A 27,746-nucleotide genomic window follows, 5' to 3' on the forward strand; every position below is an offset into this window, starting at 1 on the left:
ACATGAATCAAGCATGTCTATAAGTTTTTTATAGACTGGAATAGTTTTTGATACGTCCACTTTGGATATAACTATTTGATTCCGAATGTACACTGTAACAAAAGCTATTAAATTAAGAAGGCATAGCCCAAGTTAACTAACTAATCTTTTTGGTGTCGTCTTGGGTCGTCCCATTCGTTTTTCGTCAAGTTCTTAAATTAGTCCTATTCTGCTTTCTTTGGCAAGGTGTGACTTAAAATTCGAAACTATTTTACCCCAAAAATGATTGATTGATCTCGGACTCCTCACCTTCTGCGGGTACTTACGTACTTTTAATGTCGCATTACGCGGCTTACGCCGCAATGTCGCACATCGTCTACCCGTCGTCAACGCATTTAATGTACCTATTAAATAAGGCAGAGCTACCTCTCCCTTTCATCGCATTCCTATTAATTATACTGAGTAAGTTCTTCTACACAAGTTAAAATTAAGATTAACCTTTGACTCCTACCAAATCCCCTTTTATTTATCTAACCTAAACGCAATCCATGAGTTCAACAACGCACGGCTGACTCTTATTTTATCGCGTTTCTAACAGCAATGCTTAATAAATAAGATATATCACAGAAGTCAAAATTAAGACTGACCTTCCACAAAGTCACCTTCTGTACATTTTATGTAGCATGCGACTTACGACGCAATGTCACGTTGTGTAAGCGTCTCACGATTTTTTACGCACTTCTTGAGTTAATAAACGCAGAGATCTCTCTCGCATTCCATAGCATTTCTAACAGCTATACTTAATAAGGTATGTCACAGCAGTCAAAATTAATATTGACCTCCACAAAGTCACCTTCTGTACATTTTATGAGGCATGCAACTTACGACGCAATGTCGCACGTCGTCAACCAATCGTAAACGCAATTCATAAGTTAATAAACGCAGAGATCCCTCTCTCTTTACATCGTATTTCTACCAGCTATGCTTAATAAGATATATCACAGCAGTCAAAACTAAGATTGACCTCCCACAAAGTCACCTTCTGTACATTTTATGTGGCATGCGACTTACGACGCATTGTCACACGTCGTCAACCAATCGTAAACGCAGTTCATGTGCTAATCAAGCGCTGCTCTATATTGTCGCCGAGCACAAATAAAGTTGGTAACAATAAGACCTCCAGACTTACGAGTGTCACAACCTGGTCTAGTCGGTAGTAATAGTAACCATGCCTACGAAGAAGGAGGACCCGAGTTCGAATCCCGGTAAGTTTATCACGAAAAATTGTATCTAAGTAAGTATGTATTATTATATAATAATAAGTAGATAAATCATCATTTAGTGCCCACAGTGCAAGCTTTGCTTTTGCTTTGGGGCTAGGTCGATCTTTGTGAGATTGTCTCCAAATATTTGTTTTATCTATTTAATCTCAGTGACGCCCTATTTGATCAGAAAACAAACAATCGCATTATCACCTGACACCTGTGAGGCTGTGACCTACTACTACTAGGTACTGATAACGACGACCGGGAACATGAACTGCCCAATTAGGTAAAGGATTCGCAAATAGTGCACAAAACAGACAGGGACACCCAACATCCCCTCACCCACTCACCAGGTGACATAGTCGTGTTGTTAACCTTTATCAACTCAAAACTCGTGACAAGACAACTGACATAATACGGAACTCGAGGGTTCAAACAAATAGCACTCTTACGTGTCATCCCTCGTACGTATATACGTGTGGGACACAGATTACCTATGATAGATGGCGTATACGGTTAATAAGTACAAACGCCTGTGCTTAATTATCAATACGCCTTTGGATGACATATATTTTGAGACGTTGGAATTGGAATGATAACTGGACGTAATTTACACAAAAATCTATCAAATATGAATTTAAGTCAATCATTTAAATGAATGATTTTTGAACATGGATCCTTTTCGTTAAACCATGTACATTTGCCCAACTGTTAATCAAATATTTGGAATTTTAATCAGTCGCTTAGCCACTCGAAAGTACAAACACTATTTCCTTTAAGTTGCACCCAGTGTTGGCCGAAACGTTAATGCAATTGAATATTCTTGACCATTAACCATCAGTACAAATTGAACCGTCAACTGTACCGTCCATTACCGATTACGGTTCAATTTGTAGTGGTTAATGGTCAATTGCAAGTAACGTTCGGCCAATACTGCTTGCACCAAACCGTGCAGAATTTGACCTTTATTGTATCACGGGTTTTATAAGTTACGAATATAATAGTCAGGTCAGATGCAGCCGCAGTAATCGACCCTCGGCCCTGCTCGGCACGAACAGTGACGTTTCTTTAAACTTAAACGTCACTTTTGACACTGACATATCCAATCCAAATCGTATCTAGACCTAATATTTTACGTAAGTATCTTAAAGTTCGAATTCAGCCGCCTGGCGTTTGTAGCCGTGACCCATCTCATAAAATTACCATTTTTAGGATTCCGTAGCCAAATGGCAAAAAACGGAACCCTTATAGATTCGTCATGTCTGTCTGTCTGTCTGTCTGACGTCGGGGCTCGTATTACGATGAATACTAAAGTGTCATTTTATGGAACTTTCTAAATATGTAAACAAAAGTCACTAGTAAATTCATCATTCTTTGACAATTTCAATATGGCGGTTTGTTTACATAGTTAGCAAGTTCCATAGAATGACACTTTACCTACTCATACTCTTGTTATAAATGTTGTTGTTGTGTTTATAAACGTGATTGAAAACAAACTAAATAATCGTAAGTATTGTAAATTGACTACATCTAACGGGCGACTGAGATCCACAGCTACGAAGTACGTGCAAAATCAAAACAAAAACAACGAAATAAAACCCTAATTGAAGATATAATAGCAACGACATAAAGTTGTTTCTTGGCTTATTCCTATTTTTACATGGTTTATTTATAAATGTTATTGTTAATACATCTTATAAAACAAAATCCCCCGCCGCATCTGTCTGTATATACCTATATGTTCGCGATAAACTCAAAAACTACTGAACGGATGTTGTACTGTTACTTTGATGTGTTAAAAATTATTTGTTACGAGATAATTGCCTTGTAAACCATATAAATTATAGAAATAATGTTATACAATTAAAACCGCAAAACAAAACCGTAAAATGAATTTAATGAGTCTGTGAAACTAATTTCTAAGAAACAACTTCCTTAGTCCACACACCGTTTTTATCCGTAAAGTTCCAAGAGAATTACCCGGAAAACATTACTATTGCTCTTTTATTCCCCCCGGACCATTAATTCCTAACAAGTTTTACTCAATTAGAGATTGTAGCAACGCTTTGGACGGATTACCCCGTTTCTTTTCTAACAAATATATCTGTCATTTATACTACTTTAATTTTGTTTGGATTGCAAGAGTAAGAAAATAAAGTGGGTTTTCATTGTTGTTATTTTTTAGCTACTATGTAATTCCTACTGGCTTGTATTATGTAACGACTGTGTAACGGGCTTGTAATACAGCTAGGCAAAAAAGAGTAGTAATTAAAAAGTGGCAACACTGTCGTCCCTTTCAAACCAATGAACCCATAAGAAAACGGGACGACACTACAGTGTTGCCACTTTTTAATTTCTACTCTTTTTTGCCAAGCTGTAATTCCTACTGGTAAATTTAAAAAGTGTTTCTGTGTATACATTTCTGACCCACCTTAGCAATACAAGATTTATTATTTAAAAAAATCTACAATAGTATAAGAACGTAAAATACAAGTAATAGAAGGATAAAATTATGTAGTTAAAACCTGGTGGTGATAATCAAAACTATTGTATCGTGTACAGATGTAGTGCATAATTGTTTTCCATCTTATTTTCTCGGAAACTTTCGTATTTGTCATGCTACTTTAGTCAACATCATGTACTTTTTGTATTAATTTATTTTACCTATTTGATAGAGAATCACTGTTTTATTCAAGCCGGACAATGTTTGGCATTTTATAAGAACAGCATTACAAAGCAAACTAAACTGGATTGCCATTGGCCTAACTAATACACGTAAATTACGTAGAACATCGTGATAGTGACTGTCCTATCAGTCGACCAATCAGGCACCAACGGGAGCGAACTGCAAAAAATGTCCATTAGGACGCCGGAGACAAATTGGGAAGGGAAACCGACTTGATGAATGACAGCTTCGTGATACAACAACCGTATCTAGGCTCATTTACAGCCGTATTCGAACAATGAGATACGTCAAATACTAGATATTGAAACGATATGGATCAGATATATCAGTATCAATTCAGTAGAAATTTGCGATACGTACCAAACACAGAATAGGAACGTGGAATGTAAGAGGACTATTACAAATGGGGAAACTTGCGATTGTAGAGAAAGAGATGAGCGCACATGAGCTCATAATACTAGGAATGTGTGAGACTCGTATGAAGGGACAGGGCCATTTCTCAACTTTAAATGGTAACACAATGTTTTTCTCCGGTCACGAAACCGAAAGTAAAAATGGTGTGGAACGCCTTATAGTGACCGGTAAAATAGAGGGAAAAAGGCCTAGGGATAGAAGTCCCAAACGATGGTCGGACCAAATAGCGGAGGAACTAAAAATACCTGTCAGCGACGCACTCCACCAAGCTACAGAACGGGACCGATGGAGACAACTAGTTGACGGAATCAAACGGAGTCACGATCCTTAGCAATGAGGGACCGATTGAAGAGAGAGAGATATCAGTATCAAAAAAGTATTTAAATTGAAGTTTCTTCAAACAAAAACGTAAATACAAATGTAAATGGGTGAATCAACTTTTTCGTATCACTAGTTGGCATGGTTACGGTCTCCTGGGTCACTCTTTAAATACTAGTTATTTCGTATTTAAATGCACCAAACTTGAATTTTTTGGTAGTTATAATTATAAGGCCTTTGCATAACGGGACATCTACTAAGCACGTTTGTAGAACATGGTACAGCAGCTCTTCTAAGAAACTATTCTACTATTGTCTCCTGGCTGATGGGACAGAATAATTACAAGAAATAGTTGATCGACCCAAATGCTTCAATTGTTCTGAATTTCGTTTGTTTTGACAGCGCACTCTATGACGCCTTGGCGGAACTGCGCCGAACGCCACTCAGGTGTACCGTAACACCCTAGTTTGCTCTATTTGTCAAAGGTTGCGCGATAAAACGCCTCTTAAAGGCGATAGATGGCACAATTCAACCGTTTTCCGACATAATATACGTTGATGTTGGGCCTAAATTGTTTGTTAAACGAATCAAAATCAGATCACTTACGTAGCGTCTCAGGATTAGGGTAAAAATAACGGGTATACTTTATGACTACTCTCTGGCGACCGTAAAGTTAATCTTATAATCTTGTTTTAGTACACGTTCGTAACTTCACTACTTAGGCGTAGATACAGGAAACATGGAACAAAACAGTGTCACGCATCGCGGCGTTTGCGCGGTCAGATGATCCGTAGCTTTTAATTTTTAATGAATACATTGAAATCGAGCGACATAAATGATAGGTAAATACTCACTTATCGTATGAAGTACGCTTCTCAATAAAGTCATAAAGGAAGGCGGTCGTGGTCGGCTCCAAATAAATTGTAACAGATACGATGGCAACACTGGTTGGTATGAAGCTGTCAGCTACTTATCATGGCGCGGTATTGCAAGTGCCCTATGTGGTCCAATTACAAGTTATTTAATTAATTTCAATTATTATGAAGAGTTATTAGACGGATAGATGAATTATAATGCATACAACCCAATGATAAAAGGTGTCATTCTATTACACATAAATTTAAACATGATATAACAATTCAATTTTTCGGAAATTGGCCCGCAGTTTTTCAAGAAATCTAAAGGAATCCAACGAAGAGGCTTTTCTATAGTGTTAATATCCAGAGTGGAAAATGAGTACTACCTACCGTTTTTATAAAAAAGCGGTTTGCGCGTGGTCGTCCACTTTCCTCCTAAACCCCACTGATTAATAGTCCGCCGGACGGTATCGGCCTGTCAGTTAGAACAAAATTTTGACAGTTGTGAACAACTGACAGGCCGATACCGTCCGGTGGGCCCCTTTAACGTACGACGCCCAGCCGTCCCGTATGTTTAGTGTCTTAGCTAGCGCGCGGTGATTCGCTTCTTTCATTGTTCTGGGACTCAAGTTAAAACGTGCGAAGTCACATAGCTTTTATATTGCTTGCGGCGGTTCATCTCCTGTTTGGTCCATACCAATTAAGGGACAGGAAAACAAATAATATAGTTTACTTTTTGTTCAATTAGAAGGAACTCATGTATTATTAATTTATTAACAAGCTATGTTCATAAATTACTTGTCTCAAGCGGCTTTTATATGGAGGCTTTACTAAGGGGTCATTTATTTATTTATTTTATTCATTTGGAGATCCAACAGCTATGACATTAACATAGAAATTATAGTAGATACAGGAAGCCAATTATAGGAACTCACAGGTAGTGACATAATACTAAATTAACAGGTATTACTTATACCAAAGAGAATAGATAGTATAGAAGGCTATTGCGAAAGTAAATTTTGTAGTCACGGTACATTTACTGCTATCTATCGACACACGATTAAAACTTAAAATAAAATCGAAAATATATAAATTAATCAAGATGTTTACACGGATAAATGATTTTTAATTTTTATTGTTCCATACTGAGCCATGTTCTTTCACTGATATGTGTTAAAATTGTTAAATATCAAACGGTGTCGTCAACGCCATCTAGCCGAGAATAGGCCAAAGGTGTGTGGCATCTATTCGAGAATGACTTTTTCTTGATTTCCGAGGCACTTTTTTTCTTAGACTTTATTTATCTTATACGGAGTTATATATATCTCTGCTTATACTAAGGGTAATTATTAATCTAGTTTGGTACAATTCTCGGGAGGATTAATTTTCCTTGTTTCGCGACAGAACCAAAAATCTTATAAAAATCATAATGGTCAAAACCTAATGGTCAAAGGTATAGATCCTACTCATTTGTTAAATATAATATACCTGACACACCCTGACGACCTGGACACATTTCTCAGCAACTGGACAAATGCTGCACTTAATCGGGAGGATTGGAAGTCTAGGCCTTTGCCCAGCAGCGGTGTCCACCTTATAGGCTCGTAAAAAAAAAACCTACCGTATTAAGCTACCATAGACTGCCTTTTTACTTAGGTGGAGACGAGCGGAGATGAGAGCCTAAAAGTGAATGGATTGACACATTCATTCCTCAAAATCGGCTCAGAAGATTATATACAATATTGCGTTAACACAATACTAAAATTATAACGTTCAATAGTTATTTGTTATACAAGGGGGCAAAGTTGTTGTTTAACCGCTCGTGCTAATATTGATACCCGAGCAAGCGAAAGATTCCAAAATTGAGCCACGAGCGTAGCGAGTGGTTCGAAAAATGGAATCTTGAGCGTTGCGAGGGTTTCAAAGCACGAGGGTTAAACAAAATTTGCCCCCGAGTGAAACACAAAATTTTTCACCACACCAACTCGAGGCAAATATTAAATGTAAAATACCAAACAAAAACAAACCAAATCAAATCCAAATTAATGTTATTAAATATTTATCATCCATAATCATAATTTAAAAGTCAATTCTACCAGCCAACATAAGAAAACAACTCAAAATTTGCATTTGATTACTTTGCCTCACATGTGAATAAAATGCAACTTTGCTATCAGTTCTTGAAGTGCAAAGTAAGCTTTTCCGAGCTGGTGTGGTGAAAAACCTTTTAAATCGTTGTTCCCGATTTTGTATAACATCTGCAAAAGTTTTTCAATGCCGCCAATAAAATAACGATTCACTCAAATTGCATTAATTAAATTTGATGAACCTTAAAGGCAAACCTTTTAAGTGGTTTTACATCGTGAGCGTTTTGATTTTATTGCCTCCTCTTAAGTGTATTTAGATTGCTTTCATCGGTTTCTATGTTAATTAATAAGGAAGTTGGAATCGTTTGTGGAAATCTAATTCGTAACGTTTTTAGGGTTCCGTACCCAAAGGGTAAAACGGGACCCTATTACTAAGACTCTGCTGTCCGTCCGTCCGTCCGTCCGTCCGTCCGTCCGTCCGTCCGTCTGTCACCAGGCTGTATCTCGCGAACCGTGATAGTTAGACAGTTGAAATTTTCACAGATGATGTATTTCTGTTGCCGCTGTAACAACAAATACTAAAAACAGAATAAAATAAAGATTTAAATGGGGCTCCCATACAACAAACGTGATGTTTGACCAAAGTTAAGCAACGTCGGGAGTGGTCAGTACTTGGATGGGTGACCGTTTTTTTTTTTTGTTTTTTTTGCATTATGGTACGGAACCCTTCGTGCGCGAGTCTGACTCGCACTTGCCCGGTTTTTATCTAATCAGCCGTCCACTGATTTGTAAAAATAAGGGTTTAAAATGGAATGAAATGGGAAATCTTTTTTCACCAAACCAGTTTGGAAAGGCACTGCACTTCAAAATAGCAAAGTTGCATTTTATTCACATGTGAGGCAAAGTAATCAAATGCCAATTTTGAGTTGTTTTCTTATGTTTGCTGGTAGAATTGACTTGATGATTGATTGATTATTTTGGATGATAAATATTTAATAACATTCATTTGGTTTGATTTAGTTTCATATTTTATATTTGCTTCGGGTTGGTGTGGCGAAAAATTTTGTGTTTTACTCGGGCGAAAACTTTGTTTAACCCTCGTGTTTTGAAACCCTCGCAACGCTCTAGATTCCATTTTTCGAACCATTCGCTACGCTCGGGGTTCAATTTTGGAATCGTTGACTTGCTCGGATATCAATGTTAGCACGAGCGGGTAAACAACAACTTTGCCCCCTTGTAAAACAAATAACTATTATAGACCTCTAGGAGGCAAGAGGAGCTACATCTCGATCGCACTAATATTCGAGTTAGCGAGATGCATAGAAAGTAAGTTACGTTTTCGATAGCGTTTATGTCAGTGCCAAAACTAGGGGTAGCCACACTGGACTAACAATACTCATTATCTTGATTGCCACTACAGCTTAAATTAGGCAAATGGAGAACTCAGTGTGCTAGTTCCTAAATCTAGTTTTAGTTGGCTTTTATAATTACAGTAATTACCAGTACCATTAGCGATGCGGCGTATTTCACGTGTTTGTGATAGGGTAGCAGAAATTAGGTTTTGAATAATTAAGGCAATATTGTTGGAGATTAGATATTATGATTAATCACTATATTATGAGCAGTTAAATGGAACCAGAAATTACAAATATATTATGACGGAAGATATGGCCCTTGCGCGTGTATCTATATTTTTATCTTTTACCTCAATTACTCTGAAAATATAAAATGTTTAAAATTGTTTATGGTGGTTATAATTTTGCTCGTCACGCGTCCGAAAAATTATGCTCTGTGGTATTCAGGGTAACGATATACAACTGAAATATGTTACACGGAATTACAGCATAAAAATACCAATAGGTACACCGTGAAAGCCAAGCTAACAAAAATATACACAATACACATTGTAACAATAAAATTTTTAACTCTTCATTTTTTCAATACTGTTTAGTATGTGAGCCGTCTTCATTTGATGCCTTTATCGCCATCTAGTGAGCGCAGGCGTATTCACCCAGCGCCCTATCGAACTAAGCATGGTCCGGGTTGCTAGATTAAAAATAATTTCGGTGTCTTCCTGCATCTTTGTTTTTTTTTAATCGAAAGGGGTTTGTAAATTAAAATTGTCTTCAAATATTGTTTTTCCTTTCTATTTAATATTAGTCCAAATAAAGTAAAGAAGAAAGGTAATGTTTTCTTTTCAAAATCACCTAGGATCGCACGAATCCAGTTCGGGCTGTGGCAACTCTGTCATTTGGTCTGTCATATCCTGCCAAAATGAAGGTCGGACATTTTCTTTGGAGTTGTTCCGCAAAGAACAAGCCTTTTCAGGCGATTTCTAAATTAATCGGGAGAAATCTCCCTTTTGAGTGAGTATTTTAGTGATTTTTGCGACGAGTTTTGTGTGTAAGATTCAGTTTAATAGTGTGGTGATTTTTATTTTCAGCCCGGGCGAGGGACTGGAATCCATGCCGCTCCAAATTTAAGGGCCTTTGTGGCCGTGTTTTATAGGCCTCGCTCGTGTCGACATATGTGCAAAGCACCCTTTTGCGGGCCATTTTTCCACAGCGAGTAAGTTATTATTTGTTTTTTTTTAAGAGTAACCTTCCGCCGCGCTGGTCAAATGTTAACCTTGACCTGACGCGTGCCGTTCCAAATTCGAAATTATGTATGTCTGGACTCCATTTTGTTGCAAAGTTATTTAGGTTTCAGCGTTGATAAAAGCGTTGTGTACTCTTGTCTTACTATTTGAAAACCTTTCCAGGGTCTACAATTTTACCTGTAAATCCGCCTGGCGCGGGTTCTACCTACGTGTGTGCTCGGTGAACCGCGTTGACCGGTGATCGGCGGGTGCTGCCTTGGCCTGTACCGAGAAGGTGACGACGTGGCGGTGTTGTTGGTACCCTAAACCCTGCGGATCAGGTCAGCTCCTTCCAATCTTTAATTTACCTCTACGGCGCCCAACAATATTCTAGTTAAATTGTAAATTTTCGACTAAAAGTGTTCAACCATAATATTTTAGCCGCTAACCCACATTCGCTCTCTCTCGTCCCTAGTGTAGTCTCAATTTAGATAAAATTAAGAGCTAGTCTAAGATAACTGCAGTGTTTGCAAGGCCCTTAAGGCCCGGGTAATACTTTCCTTGGTTCTTTAATCGAATAAACGTTGTAATTACAGTGGTTGTATTTCTTTTCTCTCCTTAAAATTTTTAGAATAACCCCCCCTAAAATAATTTTGGTAACAGTGGCGCCCAACGCGGGGCCTTCATAGCGAGCTACCTTTAGTCACATAGAAGTTAGCTAAAGGAATTTATGGTTGAACATTTTTTTTCCTAGGTACCTACTTGTTGTAGCATTAATTCTACTTACTGTCATAACCTTTAGTGATAACAGCACATGTGTCAATTGAATACTTATTATACAAATTGAATAGTGTTAGTGATAAGAGTTAATATTAATAGTCTAAACTTTAAATATACATTCTTGCTGGTATTTAAATTCCAGATATATTAAAAATAAATAACTTACCTCTTAGGTTTATTTTTTGGGTACTATTGTGAACAATAGTAGGTTGATAATTTTATTTAGTAGAAGTGTATTGTTGTATCGGGCCGAGCACACAAGGTCAATTTTATCGTTTCAAATCCTTATTTACATTGTTTTTGCATGCATTACTGTGTCCCGAATAGGGGTATTGTCATAGGGTTATTAGCGTCAACATAAAAAAAAATCTTTTGTGTTAAATTGATTGTAATTGAACAATAAGTTTAAATTTTTTTAAAATGGAGGACCGCCCCATTAACTTTAATTTATTGCATAAAGATGAACTAGAGTATGAAGTGAAGGTACGAGATGCCACTCCGGCAGACGATGTAAAGGGATTGAGGGAGCAAATTAGGAAGTTAGCGAGGGACTTACCATCAGATGATATCGAAGAGTATGTTGGGCACATTTCGCCGGAGCTTGCTATAATTCAAAATAAATTGACTGAATTGGAAAACTTGACCACGGCCGCCAAGACTCCAATAACTTTAAAGTCTCTTAACCGGGTACAGGCTTTAGGGCATCACTTGTATCATCGTTTAACACGGATTAACCCGGAGGAGTCCGCTGATGTCACCTTGCACTCGGGGTTAACGGATCGACTCATGCGAATCCTTTCAAAGTTAGATAATATGCTATCGGTGTTTGTGTCGACTCGTTCCAATGCTGGGTTCGATGATGCGATGGAAGGTTCGGGGAGCCCTGCCCAACCTGAAACTTCATCGACAGCTCCTGCTACCTCGTGCTTTAATAAATATCAAACAGTTAGTTCTTTAAATCTTAAATTTAATGGTCGGACGTGTGTTAAGGCCTTTTTACAGCGGGTTGAGGAGTTGGCAGCTTCGCGTCGTATTACGGAAGCCAGGCTTTTAGCTTCAGCCGTAGAATTATTTGATGGGGACGCGCTAATGTGGTATCGCGGTATACGCACTGAGGTGTCCACTTGGGACCAATTGAAGGCTGTCTTAATAGATGAATTTTTGCCATTCGATTATGACAGGCGCTTATTGAAGGAAATTAGAAATCGTACTCAGGGTTCTAATGAGAACATTTCTACATACATTAGCATTATGCAGAATTATTTCAGTCGTTTGAATACGGAATTGTCGGATCAGGAGAAATTTGACATAGTTTCAATTAATGTTCGCCCGGAGTATACGGTACCTTTGGCCATTCAGTCGGTTACTACCTTAAAGGATTTGAAGAGGGTGTGTCGCGTGCTTGAGGACAGCTGGCAGCGGGCTAATGCTTTTGTGGAGCCTCCCAGACCTTCATCGTCTACCTTGGCCGCAGACTTGAGTTGTAAAACCTCTTCGCGTCCTAAAGTTGAGGCAGCCAATCCGCTGGAGAAGCCGTTCTGTGTTCGTTGTCGTGTAGATACGCACAGTCTGAGGGAGTGTAAGTCTAAACGGGTAGTTTGTTTCAAATGTGGTAGGGCGGGAGTGTCTTACCCAGATTGTCCTAATTGTTTTCCTAGAGCTTCTACTTCTACTTCGCCAGATGCAGGCGCTGTGCCTGGTGTTTCAAAAAACTAATTATTCCGGACCGCCGAATGTCGAGTCCCTACGATTTGGAGCGTGGGAACTCATGTAATTTGGTCGATTTTGGTGAAGATATTATGGGGGACATTGGGGTTAATCCAGACTGTCCTGATTACCCACTTATAGTTAGTACTTTAATGTCTCTTCCCGTTTCGGTGGTTCGGAGTCGGTTCATTTTGAATAAAGACGAGCGACCCCACATGTCGGTGGGAATTTTAGGTCGTTCTTTTCGTGGTCTTTTGGATACTGGGGCAGGGATCAGTATTATAGGTTCGAACTCGCATAGGGAATTTTTGTCATTAGGAGCTCAGTTGGTTTCTGCCACGGATAATACTCATATTATAGCAGCTAATAAAACTCGTTCGAGAATAATCGGGTGTATGTACTTGGTTGTTAAAGCTAAAAATTTAACACGCGAAATTAAATTTTATGTAATACCGGACGTGGGTACACGTATGATCTTCGGTGTTAATTTTTTTAAGGCGTTCAATATCGCACCGGAATTGTTTAGTCAGTATGGGAACCAGGAACCGGACACTACCGTGAATGAGGTCGTGCCCGAAAAACACTTGTGCTCCTTACAAGAGTTGACACCTGATCAACGTGCCATAGCGGACGGGATTATTTGTAATTTCAAGGACATTTCGTTTGAGAAGAAAGGTTTGGGGCGTACGCACTTGCTCACCCATACCATAGATACCGGTGATAGTCCTCCGATTAAACAACGTTATTATCCGATCTCGCCACACCGTCTGGTAGAGCTTAACCGTCAATTAGATGAGATGCTAGAGCAGGACGTAGTTGAACCTAGTACTAGTGCCTGGAATAATCCTACCCTTTTTACAGCTAAGTCTAATGGGGAGCTACGTTTTTGCTTGGATAGTCGCAAATTGAATTCGGTTAGTAAACGCGATGCATATCCGTTACCGTATATATCACGTATTCTGGACCAGTTGAGGGACGCGAAATTCCTGTCCTCAATTGACTTAAAAAGCGCGTTTTGGCAGATTCCGTTAGATGAGGCGTCGCGCGAACGAACGGCCTTTACGGTGCCTAAACGTGGCTTATTTCAATTTAAGGTCATGTGTTTCGGGTTGACCGGAGCACCTGGTACCCAGCAGCGTCTAATGGATAAGTTGTTTGGACCCGAATTTAATGACAGGCTTTTTGTGTACTTAGATGATATAATAATAGTTAGTCAGACGTTTGAAGAACATATTGCGTTATTAACTAGGGTATTAGACCGTTTGTCGGCCGCTAACTTAACTATTAATTTTTCGAAGTCACAGTTCTTTCGAAAAGAACTTAAATACCTTGGTTATGTAGTAGACGAGCGTGGACTGCATACCGATCCTTCCAAAATTCAAGCTATTGTAGATTACCCCGTTCCTACTAACCGTAAGGAAGTTAAAATGTTTGTAAGTACTGCATCTTATTACCGTAGATTTATTAAAAATTTCAGTGACCTCGCAGCCCCCTTAAATGCTTTGACGAGTACTCGGAAGAATGCTCCTCCTTTCGCGTGGTCGAGGGAAGCTCAGGAGTCCTTTCAAAAACTTAAGTCGGCTTTAGTTTCGGCACCGATATTATCGTGCCCAGATTTCTCGAAGCCGTTCCTTCTACATTGTGATGCGTCCGGGTATGGCGTGGCCGGAACTTTGACCCAAGTAATGCAGGACGGGCTGGAGCATCCGATAGCGTACGCGAGCCGCTCGTTAAACCGCGCCGAACGCAATTATTCCGCGACCGAGCGCGAGGCACTTGCCGTTGTTTTCAGTATCGAGCATTTTCGGCCATACTTAGAGGGTGGCCCACGATTTAAGGTAATTACCGATCACTCCAGTTTAAAGTGGTTTTTTAATTTAACCAATCCGACGGGCCGGTTAGCACGTTGGGGTTGTAGGTTATCCCCTTATGACTTCGAAATAGTACATCGTAAAGGTAAAGAACATGTAGTTCCGGACGCTTTATCTCGTAGTGTACCCGTGTTGGAAATTCATACTTGTGAGTGGTATGATAAGCTTTTTGAACGTTGCCGGGTATCCCCAGGCTCGTGTCCGAATTACGCGATTCAAAATAATAAACTTATGCGTTACTGTAAAAGTAAATTCAAGCTTTCAGGGGAATTTGATTGGAAGGTCGTGATACCATCGAGTCAACGACAGGAATTAATTAAAACTTGTCATAACGAGGAGCTTTCCCATTTAGGAGTTTTTAAAACTTATAAAAGATTATCGTTACATTATTTCTGGCCTTCAATGTACCAGGATGTAGCTAATTTTATTCGTGGATGTGAGGTTTGCGCTGCGTATAAAAATTCACAGCAACCCCCTATAGGTATCATGGGACACCCTAAGAACTGTTCGCGTCCTTTCGACACGCTCAGTATCGATTTAGTGGGCCCACTACCACGTTCCAGGGCAGGTTATACTTATATTCTGTCAGTATTATGTTGCTTTTCTAAGTACGTGTTGTTTTTCCCACTTAGGCGAGCCGTAGGGAAGACTATCGCTCAGCGACTAGAGGATGAGGTGTTTCTTAAGCACGGCGTGCCGCGCACAGTGATTGCGGATAATGCTACGCAATTCACTGGTAGTGAGCTTAAAGCTTTGTTTCAGAAATACTTCATTCCCCAAATTCATTATACCCCGCGTTATTGCCCTCAGGTTAACACCGTAGAACGCTATCATAAGACCCTGATGACGTCCGTCTCTATCATGGTCCAGAACGATCATCGAGCTTGGGACGTAGCCTTGCCGAAGGTACAGTTCGCCATGAATTCCACCACCAGCGAAACGGTTCGTTATTCTCCATTCTTTCTGGTTCATGGCAGGGAGGCTGTTGCTTGCGGTAAAGTCTATGGAGATTGCCAGACTTCGAAACTAGACCTATCAATTGACTCTCCAGATCGGTACGCGGAATCTTTAGGCGGCTTAAAGGAAGTTTTCGATAGGGTTAAGTTATCATTAATAAAAGCTCATGATAGAGGGGCGCGTTATTATAATAAGGGCCGACAGTCGGTTGAGTTTAGTGAGGGCGAGGTTGTTATGAAAAAGACTTTTCCTTTGAGTGACGCCAGTAAATTCTTTATGGCTAAGCTTGCTCCTAAATACGTGAAGTGCCGCATAGTTCGTAAACTCTCGAATTTAGTATACGAGTTGGAAGATTTTTATACGGGTAAGAATTTAGGGTCCTGGCATGCCCGGAATCTTAAAAGGTTTGATCCGTGATCAATTTCATTGGCTATAAGCCGTCTATCCACAGTGAGCGTTGGCAGTGCAGGGCGAAATCCTTGATTTCGCACTGCAGGGCCAGTGTTCCTGTGAAGAGTGTCGACTGGTAGCTCAGTGGCTCTTTAGCCGAGCTATCGGACACTGTCCTTGACTCACTTGGGTAATTGACTGTACTCAGTCATTACCACAGATTATTGAATAATCTGTTACCTTACGCACATTCCGCCATATAACTTGGACGTGCAGCCCGCGACCCAGGTCGCTCGCTGCGCCGCCAAGATATACAGCGATGCAGTGCGTAGGTAGGGAGCTTTGCAGCTTCGCTTATTAGCGTTTAGTTTCGTTAGGTTAATATACGCTTAGGGTATCATAGTGTATATTACAGTACAGTAATATTATAGTTTGTAGGTGGTAATTTGCGCACAGCTCGGCAGTGCTTATTTTTTATTATGGTTTAATGCGTGGGTTCGAATTGGGTGGTCGTTGCTTTCCTTTATGCCTTTGGCGTCGATTTTTTTTTATGGGACTTCGTCTAGAAAATAAGAGGGTGGTTTTGCGAGCTGGGGGCCAGCTCAAAATTTTGCCGTAGTCAAAATTTTCTTCGGGTAGGGGAGCACTGTAACAATAAAATTTTTAACTCTTCATTTTTTCAATACTGTTTAGTATGTGAGCCGTCTTCATTTGATGCCTTTATCGCCATCTAGTGAGCGCAGGCGTATTCACCCAGCGCCCTATCGAACTAAGCATGGTCCGGGTTGCTAGATTAAAAATAATTTCGGTGTCTTCCTGCATCTTTGTTTTTTTTTAATCGAAAGGGGTTTGTAAATTAAAATTGTCTTCAAATATTGTTTTTCCTTTCTATTTAATATTAGTCCAAATAAAGTAAAGAAGAAAGGTAATGTTTTCTTTTCAAAATCACCTAGGATCGCACGAATCCAGTTCGGGCTGTGGCAACTCTGTCATTTGGTCTGTCATATCCTGCCAAAATGAAGGTCGGACATTTTCTTTGGAGTTGTTCCGCAAAGAACAAGCCTTTTCAGGCGATTTCTAAATTAATCGGGAGAAATCTCCCTTTTGAGTGAGTATTTTAGTGATTTTTGCGACGAGTTTTGTGTGTAAGATTCAGTTTAATAGTGTGGTGATTTTTATTTTCAGCCCGGGCGAGGGACTGGAATCCATGCCGCTCCAAATTTAAGGGCCTTTGTGGCCGTGTTTTATAGGCCTCGCTCGTGTCGACATATGTGCAAAGCACCCTTTTGCGGGCCATTTTTCCACAGCGAGTAAGTTATTATTTGTTTTTTTTTAAGAGTAACCTTCCGCCGCGCTGGTCAAATGTTAACCTTGACCTGACGCGTGCCGTTCCAAATTCGAAATTATGTATGTCTGGACTCCATTTTGTTGCAAAGTTATTTAGGTTTCAGCGTTGATAAAAGCGTTGTGTACTCTTGTCTTACTATTTGAAAACCTTTCCAGGGTCTACAATTTTACCTGTAAATCCGCCTGGCGCGGGTTCTACCTACGTGTGTGCTCGGTGAACCGCGTTGACCGGTGATCGGCGGGTGCTGCCTTGGCCTGTACCGAGAAGGTGACGACGTGGCGGTGTTGTTGGTACCCTAAACCCTGCGGATCAGGTCAGCTCCTTCCAATCTTTAATTTACCTCTACGGCGCCCAACAATATTCTAGTTAAATTGTAAATTTTCGACTAAAAGTGTTCAACCATAATATTTTAGCCGCTAACCCACATTCGCTCTCTCTCGTCCCTAGTGTAGTCTCAATTTAGATAAAATTAAGAGCTAGTCTAAGATAACTGCAGTGTTTGCAAGGCCCTTAAGGCCCGGGTAATACTTTCCTTGGTTCTTTAATCGAATAAACGTTGTAATTACAGTGGTTGTATTTCTTTTCTCTCCTTAAAATTTTTAGAATAACCCCCCCTAAAATAATTTTGGTAACAACATTACATAAAAATTATTATAAGGAGGGTGAGGGGGAGGAGGGTGTATTTTATTTGTAGGTGTTTTTTTTTCTTATTAATGTGTATTTTTAGAGTAAGTGAGTTGACGAAGCCTTTTGCGGATTTTATCGCTGTAGATTTTTGTGACGATAGGTACCTGTAGCTGATTGTAAATTTGTGTTTACCTGACGAAGCCTGCGTTGCGGATATAAAAGTTTGGTCTCTGAATAAAGTTTTATTATTATAATATATATGTATTGACATATCATACCCCACTGTGGAATGCCTGGCATCCATCGTCTCACAATACTTCAGACACTCACGGTACACGGTCGACTATCTCCATACAACCAATTCACAATCAGGTATACCTAATTATAATTTAATATATTTATCATAGACAATAGACATGCAGGAATGTTGTACCATCAAGAAAATATGCTATTTTCATAATTTATATTCCTTTTAAAGCATAGCGTAAATAACCACACAAGTGCAAAGCGGTGCCCGCAGCGAAAAGCTAGCGAATAACTCTTTCACCGCTCATACATTTTAAAATACAAATTTATTTTAAAGCACAAAAGCTTCACAATAAAGGGCGATGAATGAGTTCTCAATGGCTCAAAGGAAAACGGAAAAGCGAGAGACGGATTCAAGGGAAGTCCAAACTAGGGGAAATGTGGGATTTCTGTGCCGCCTTCACAATGCTGGCTGGCAATAAAAAGAGCGCGAAATTTTCCATTTTCACGCCTCTTATTCTCATGTCCAGTGCCTGTCCCAGTGTGTTCCTGTGTTTGAATATTCCTACTATAAACAAGAAAAGAGCGGAAAAACGATAAGACGGTGTCAATATTTGTTGCTATAATTATTTTTCTCCTTTGATTAAAATATTTTTTATTTAAAAGTTATGGCACAGTATTTTATTAAACAGTTTGCTGACCTTTGGTAGTCTTTAATCCATTGCAATAAGGTCCAGTTTATACAACAAGTAGGTCACTTTTTAGGGTTCCGTACCCAAATGGCAAAAAACAGAACCCTTATGGATTTGTCATGTCTGTCAGTCTGTCTGTCTGTCCGTCCGTATGTCACAGCCACTTTTATCCGAAACTATAAGAACTATACTGTTGTAACTTGGGAAGTAGATGTATTCTGTGAACCGCATTAAGATTTTCACACAAAAATAGAAAAAAAAAATTTTTGGGGGTTCCCCATACTTAGAACTGAAACCCAAATTTTTTTTTTGCATCAAACCCGTATACGTGTGGGGTATCTATGGATAGGTCTTCAAAAATGATATTGAGGTTTCTAATATCATTTTTTTCTAAACTGAATAGTTTGCGCGAGAGACACTTTCAAAGTGGTAAAATGTGTGCCTCCCCCCCCCCCCCCCGTACCTTCTAAAATAAGAGAATGATAAAACTAATAAATATATATGATGTAAGTACATTTCCATGCAAACTTCCTCTGAAAATTGGTTTGAACGAGATCTAGTAAGTAGTTTTTTTAATACGTCATAAATCGTAAGCCGCAATTTTGTTATGTTACTTGCTGCTACGGAACCCTTTATGGGCGAGTCCGATTCGCACTTGGCCGCTTTTTTGTCAAACGGGATATCGTTCTATACATGCATACAGCATACAGCATACTCGTACTCAGTACAGATATCATCGATCCATAAGGTGTAGTCTTATCATAAGACTACACGTCCCTTTAGTTAGTACTCTTTATTATACTGTGCTTTAGTGCTACAAGGTACAAGATTGAAAACAGCAATTATTTAAATTGCAGAAAGAACAGACAGTTGCATAGGCGATATATAAAATTCTGTCTTCATAAAGAGGCACAGTAAAATGCGTCTCTTTAATACGACTTGTTTTATTCATAGCACTCAAAACTTATCTTTGTTTTTACCCGACTACGGCAACGCAAAAGGAGGGTTATGATTTTGACCGGTATGTATGTGGGTATGTATGTATGTATGTTCATCTGTTCCCTCATAACTTCTAAAGTACTTATTATATTTTAACAAACGATGTGTCATTCGAATCGTCTTAATCGTCCGCTGGTTATAGGCTATATGGCGTCACAAAAAAAATGAACAATGCGCCCTCTAGAGGTCATAAAGTCACGAACCAAAAAACTAAAATTAAGTAATGATGATGTGTTATACATCATTGGAAAGAGCTCAATTAGCACATTTCAAATATATAAATATTGTTAGCTTTTGCACCCGGCTTTGCTTGCATGCGCCAGATAAAACATTAATTTATCGGTTAGGTGATTCGAACTATGAATCTACAAGCGCTCTGGATTCTATCCGCGTGTTACGCGACTACGGCGATACAAGAAGGTTTTTGCAAAAGAAATTTGTTTGGCTGCTATACATGGTGTTTTTTTAATGTCCTGCAACATTTTATAACGTGAATAGGTATAGAAGTCCTGATCAGCCAAAATGTACGAGTATGAAACGGTCAATTTTTTTACAAGATACGTACGTATGAGGGCGCCGAAGGCGCCCTCATACTAAACGTGTCGGGCGTAGCCCGACGTACGCGTTCCGAAGCCGGGCGCCTTCGGCGCCCTCATACTAAAAGTGTCGGGCGTAGCCCGACGTACGCGTTCCAAAGCCGGGCGCCTTCGGCGCCCTCATAATAAAAGTGTCGCGTACACGTACGCGTTCCAAAGCCGGGCGCCCTCATACTAAAAGAGTCGGGCGTAGCCCGACATACCCGTTCCAAAGCCGGGCGCCTTCGGCGCCCTCATACTGAAAGTGTCGGCCGTAGCCCGACGTATGCGTTCCAAAGCCGGGCGCCTCCGGCGCTCTTATACTAAAAGAGTCGGGCGTAGCCCGACATACGCGTATTCCAAAGCCGGGCGCCTTCGGCGCCCTCATACTAAAAGAGTCGGGCGTAGCCAAACATACGCGTTCCAAAGCCGGGCGCCTTCGGCGCCCTCATACTAAAAGAACCGGGCGTAGCCCGACATACGCGTTCCAAAGCCGGGCGCCTTCGGCGCCCTCATACTAAAAGAGTCGGGCATAGCCCGACGTACGCGTTCCAAAGCCGGGCGCCTTCGGCGCCCTCATACTAAAAGTGTCGAGCGTAACCCGACGTACGCGTTCCAAAGCCGGGCGCCTTCGGCGCCCTCATACTAAAAGAGTCGGGCGTAGCCCGACGTACGCGTTCCAAATCCGGGCGCCTTCGGCGCCGTCATACTAAAAGAGTCGGGCGTAGTCCGACGTACGCGTTCCAAAACCGGGCGCCTTTGGCGCCCTCATAGGCACTAAAGGGCGTAGCCCGATATAGGCGGCGCTCTGCGTGCATTTCTGTACTGAGGACGCCCTCGCAAAAGTAATATAAAGTGACTTCAAAAAGTTAGTAACGAAATCGTGACCCCAAAATTAATTAAATAAAAAATAAGTTCAAAAACTAAAACCCGACTACTGCAAATCGCGCTCTAAAAATTATGAAACAAGATAGAATTCTTATCTAAAATTATCAAGCAGGAAATATTATAAATGTTACCAATGTTTTTATATAAAAATACAATGTAATATAATTTACTGAATTTTTTATATATTTACAGAGATTCAGGGGATAGCCGTGGTCGTATGCCACATTACTTTTAAGTTTATAATCGTGGCGTATAAAAATCAGTAAATTATATTACGTTGTATTTTTATATAAAAAAAATGGTAACATTTATAATATTTCCTGCTTGATAATTTTAGATAAGAATTCTATCTTGTTTCATACTTTTTAGAGCGCGATTTGCAGTAGTCGGGTTTTAGTTTTTGAACTTATTTTAATATTATGGCTCAGCTATAAAACATTAATAGTAATATTCTAAAATGATAATTAGGCAAGATGACTACCACTTACCACCGCAGTTCTCAAAGTTTTTCGGGGGGTCACTACGATTAAGTGACTTTTCGTTCGTATCTGGCACAAATTCCGATAAATTTTATATTTTTTTATTGATGTTTACGATTTATGATTATCATCATGACTACTCTCCCTGAACTTTTTACATGTGTTAGCGACGCTACGACAAGGCGCGGATTAGTCTAAGCTAGATTTAAAATAAATTCGATTAAGGCTGTATTCGAAATAAAGATTTAAAGATAGGTAGGGAAACCGCGATTAGATTGTTAATAGTTATAAGGACTTGTAATATTCGTTAGTTAAGTCGTAAGATCGTATTAAGTTTTAGGTCACCTAGTACGATAGGTAAAAAATGACTAAACTTATTTTCGGAATCCTAAGTAATCCCTATAAACTAGGCAAATTAATGTAGACGCTGCCATTGGTCAACCAAAGTGGGCGGGTCATGACAAGGAAGTCGCGAAATGAAAGGGACAGCACGACGCGTTCCCATTGGTCGATCAAATCCAAGCTTAGCGCGACAGTATAGCGCAATTTTCACTATGAAACTTACATGTTTCCCTTAATAGCTCATTATCCGTTAGAGTTACATCATGACAATGTTTGTAAATATTGTAGATCATTAGCCTAGTTACCCAGTAAGATAAGAATCGTAAGGCAAAACAAGTAAACAAAGCCCTGCGAGCGGACGAAGGGGTAATAAAACGTCTATTGTTCGTGTTCCGTAAGCCTTTGTTATCGCTTGTGGATCAAGTCGAAGGGATTACCGAGCTCGTTATTGTTTATTTTTGTAGCTAAGTAACGTATTTAACTATTTGTAATAGTTTTAAGTCGATAGTTAATTAGATATTTGTAATATGAGTCGCGAAGCGATACGGAGGTAATGAAAATTCACCCGAAAATGACCGTATTAAGTAACTAGCCAATCATAGGCCAAGAAAAACCGCGAATTAAACTAACTAACTAAACTAACTATTTTGGCTCAGCGATCCAAAGAGAATCTTGGCCTCCGAAACGAGAGCGTGCCACCTGTCCCGATCCTGCGCAACTTCCTGCCAGTTACTGACGCGAAGCTGAAGCAGATCCGCCGCCACACTGTCTTCCCAGCGATACCTGGGCCGACCCACTGGACGGCTACCAGTCGGTCGTCCCAAGAACATGAATTAAAACATGATTTTATCTCCCTATCGAAGGTGACTCTCTTTCGTGATTTTTTGTATAAAAGCCAGACGGCATCGCTTCGGATCGTACAGTTATCCAGCAGCAGCCGAAAAGGAAAAAGGGAAAAAGGAAGAAAACTGAAGAAAGCCTGAGGGATCCGAAGCTGTACCGCCTAATCGTTATAGGAGCATTTTTATATGAAGAACGCCGATAATAAAAGTCAGTTTTTATACTCGGAATCTTTTAATTAATCGTCGGGGGCGATCGAGGACAATTCGTTGAGGGCTTCGCATTACGGTGCATCAGAGTCTGGGCCGGCTGCGGTTTCGAGCGAGGCGCCAGTAGACCAGTTACCTTCTCCAACTGCTATCGTCTGCTATATTGGACGTTGAGAGTTCAATAACATGGCTCCTTCGAAAATACAGCTTTACAAGTAAAACATATGATTTTTTTATATAATGATACAGAGCACAGTATTTTAAATAAATAAGTGGCTCCGTAAAAACAAATGCGCGTGTAACCGTAGACCGTTTGCCTGACTAGTCGAATAAGTTTATTTTCGAACTGTCAAAACGATTAGCTACTATATATGGAGTTTAAAATAAAAAATCACAGTGACGTTACGGCCAAGTTGCTTACTCTTTATAGTTCTATCAGATTTATTAAATAGAAATTGTGTATAAAAATGCTGCTGTCTAGGTTTTTTTAATAATTTTCTGGTGTTATCTTTCGTAAATTGTGAAAAAACTTATTTTAAATACAGTTAATATCCTTATTGCCTAAGAACTTTCACTTTAAGCATATCCAGCACTGAACGATGACAGATTAATTTAATTCCAAAACCTCCCCAGATCTTAATTCCAAATGCCTAAATTATAGTAATCTTATGTTAGTAAGAGACGACAGCCGACGGTTACGTGACTTGGCTTAAGTACGGGAAACAAGGGGTTCCGAGGGGTCAGGCCCCAAAATTTTGAGGTCTACTGTTCTTGAGAAACAAGTTGTTGGTCAAAACGAAAATTGAATGTAACACTGAAGGAATTACAGTGTTATGAATAAATATGAAGGCGTCCATTTACATTTCCCGTAGGAGGGAGACATTTATGTCATCGTTTTAATCAAATGATACAATATTTCTTACGGCAAATTACATTTGACAAAAAGATAACATCACGAGAATGAATTTAATGAGATGTGCGCAGTTTTCGAGATGAAAAAATAAGTTAGTATAGCGTAAGATAGAAAGACCTACCTATGCGAGTATCTACGACTTTTAATGAAATATGTGTTTTGTTGAAACTGGGCTATGAATAGATGTTTTTATTTGTTACGTAAATGTCATTTCACATAAGGTATCCTATGTAATATCGGAGCTAACACTGGTATAAGTAAAATGTCAAAATAAATATATCGGACTGACCATTCCCGTCAATGGGATAAACCAAATATGTACATTATTTTTATTTTATACATATTTGACGTATTACACAAATAGCCGACAAATAAATCTAATTCCCTTTTGGTGAACCTCAATTAACAACCGCACTAAAGACGTAAAATTAACATTAAAACCAATTATCACTCATTAACACAAATTGTATTTTCGACAAGTCCAAAAAGATTCAGCGTTACCTCGCTTTGTTAAAACGACATAAAAGCCTTACAAACAGTGACTTATTGGATGTCATTAATTGAGTTCCGCGAAACCGTTGATTGATCTAACCGACGGTCATTCAAACTCCTTAGATAATAGCAGTATCGATTTATATGGACTGGCAGTCCAAGTTCTGAAATTGGACTGGCGAAATTTATTGACATTTTCTGTATACCATTTCAAAGTCCCATAATTAAGTAACAATAAAACCGGAACTTTCTTAAACATTTGTTTCGATTTTTATCTGTTCGTTTTATCAACGATTATCAACGATTATCAACGATTTGTTAGATGACAAACGTTTTTTTTTATGAATTTTAACATCATCATTATTTTGCTATGCGAATTTACTAAAATATTACATATCATCATAATCGAAACTTGATTTATATATCGTCAGGTGACAAGCAAAAGTCACTAACTAACACCATTGAAATTATTGGACAATAAACCGTGTTACAAGTGTAATAAAGTGCATTGTTACTTTAATTTTTTGATAGTACTTAGTGACTTTTGCTTGTCACCCGACGATATTTGAACTAGGGAATGCAAATCGGTTATTTTCGGTTATTTTTTGTGTGGAAATAATCGGTTATTATCCGAAACCGCGGTTATTTCCAGACAAAAAATAACCGATTTGCATTCCCTAATTTGAACGACTGAAAGGTAGTAAGGTCAATGCGGCCAATACCGTCATACGGGAAATTCCGTCAACAAACTTTTTTTTTTTCAAAAACAGTACCTACACAATTGGTAATTGTAATTGCTTTTAATTTTAGTAATTTACCAAACAACTTCTTACAATCTGTTTATCTACTTTGAATCTCACCCAACAACTTTTCAACTCAATTTCGTAGACCCTTTGTTTTGAACTGTCTTTTGTTTAATTAACTATGTATGTCCACCGTCTTCAGTTAATTATCCCATTGAATGGGATACAATAACGCCAATTACAATCCTAATCCAATTGGAACTGGTAATCGGGTTTCCGTGTGTAATGCAATTCTGATGGAAGTGCGGGGACTCCAATATCTATGGAAATCTAAGATGAGTTCTGGTCTAGTCTACCTACCTACCTACGCTAGTCTAGATGTTGTTGCATCTATTTAAATAACAAGTCGATGATCGCCTTTTTAGTTACTTAGTTAGTAATGTAAGAAAATTTGGACCCACAAAAGCTTACATTACTGACACATAAAGCGTAATTTTCGCTCTGAGTTTCCTCATACCAAGCACTAGTCAATACCAGGATGAGTGGTAAAAACAGGAAAAACTCAACAGAGAAAAACAACTTTTGCTGCCAGGATAATCCAAATTAAGAAGCTAATGCGAAATGTTTGCTAAGATTCGCTCCCTATTTTTCATTGTCTTTTAAAGCTAATTTTGTATGTACATACATACCGGGTGTGGCCTGTAACATGAGCAAATAATTAAAACATAGATTGTACTCCTTAAACGGTGACACTTTTGTTCAACAACTTTTAAAAATTATGAAGTATTTAGACTCCCTATTTTTCATACAAAATAAATATTATCTTCAATGGACGCCATCGCCACGCCTTTATCATTGTGATTGACGTTGCTTGTCACGCCTTAAACATAACAAAATTTGCAATACATTACGTCTAGTAGAATAAACTTTAAAGTGTATTAAAAATCAAACCACAAGTAATTTTTAAAAGTCGCTGAACAAATGTTGGTCAATATGAGGAGTACAGCCTACGGTTTAATTTTTTGCTCATATTACAGGCCACACCCGGTATATTAACACGTTGCGCCTTGTTTAGGTATGATTATACAATAATTGGGACTAGATAACGCCGTCGGGGATACCTTAATGAGTGTACGTGTAACTCGGATTAGCCTTGCATTTGTGTAAGCTTAGATTTCTGGTAGTTCTGCTAAGTTTGCTTAGATATTTAGTCCTAAGGATAGAGTTTACAAGATGAATATTATGCGGGGTGATCTAACTAGAATATAGATGTTAGTTTACTTACAAAGTGTGATGATTTGATGAAACAATATGAGCTATTAAATAAATGAATGATAGTCTAGTGCAGCCATTCTCAAAGTGTGTTCCGCGGAACCCTAGGGTTCCGCAAAGCCTATGTTGGGGCTCCGCGAAAATACTTGTAAGAAAAAAAACCAGCTCTTCTTAATAGGTATATCTGGTCCACAGTGATGAACGAAAATTAATTTGGGGCTCCGTCAAATATTTCGCGTGCCAAAAGGGTTCCGTCACCAAAAAGTTTGAGAACCGCTGGTCTAGTGTCTTCATCTATTCGAATCCTGATTTCTTGACTTTCGCTATAGTAATAAAAATCATAACAATCATAATTTAATAATACATAGGCAAAGGGGTAGATATTACATAAGGTAGGGTAGAAAAGGGGTTTCAGTCGATGTGTGGAAGGGCGGCACCGTCGTCGAACCCAAGCCACCTGGCAGTGGACTTAAAGCGGTGGTATGTGCCCCGGATGCACATGCTGGTGGCGACTTGGCGAGTATAACGGCGATACGGATCCTGCATCTCAGCCAGCCCAGTATGGTGCTTAGTGAGTGGTTCTACCGTATTATATATTTTTGACTTTGAAAATTTGCAACATTTTATAAAACAGCCCGATGTATGTTCAGTGAATCTCAACGTACTAATTAATCAAACAAGACTATTAGAGCCCGCCTGCGGTCTCTAATCTAATTGCTCCCTGTGATATTCTGACCACAACCGATGGACAAACAATATCAGTTCTATCACCTTGTGTTATGGTTGAATTTCAAACGCGCTTGGATTAGACTGTCTTGCAACTTGTGTTAAAGACCTTATTGTGTTTAGGATAGAGTTGATAATTGAATGATCTGAATACGCATGGCAAAATAGCGTTGCATTGAGCGTTTGTCTTGTTAAACCAGCCAGATAAGTTTCTAATCTAAATCTAGTTAACCCTTTGTATGTCTAAGCACTGATCAGTGCGCATGAATTTAAAAATCCATTGTTTAATACAAGGAGTTCCTTCTCAATTCCACGTGGAATCCATCATCAGACTAAACCTTGATAAAAATGTTCTTTACAAATCTTACTGGCTTAGTAAACTTAACCATGAGGACAAATCGCCAAAATTAATGTAGATACACCAGACTGTATTGTCTGAGCGGCTACCGCGAAAACCGAAACTCGC

The sequence above is a fragment of the Cydia fagiglandana genome, chromosome 16 (assembly GCF_963556715.1).
Source record: "Cydia fagiglandana chromosome 16, ilCydFagi1.1, whole genome shotgun sequence".
NCBI classification, from domain to species: domain Eukaryota; kingdom Metazoa; phylum Arthropoda; class Insecta; order Lepidoptera; family Tortricidae; genus Cydia; species Cydia fagiglandana.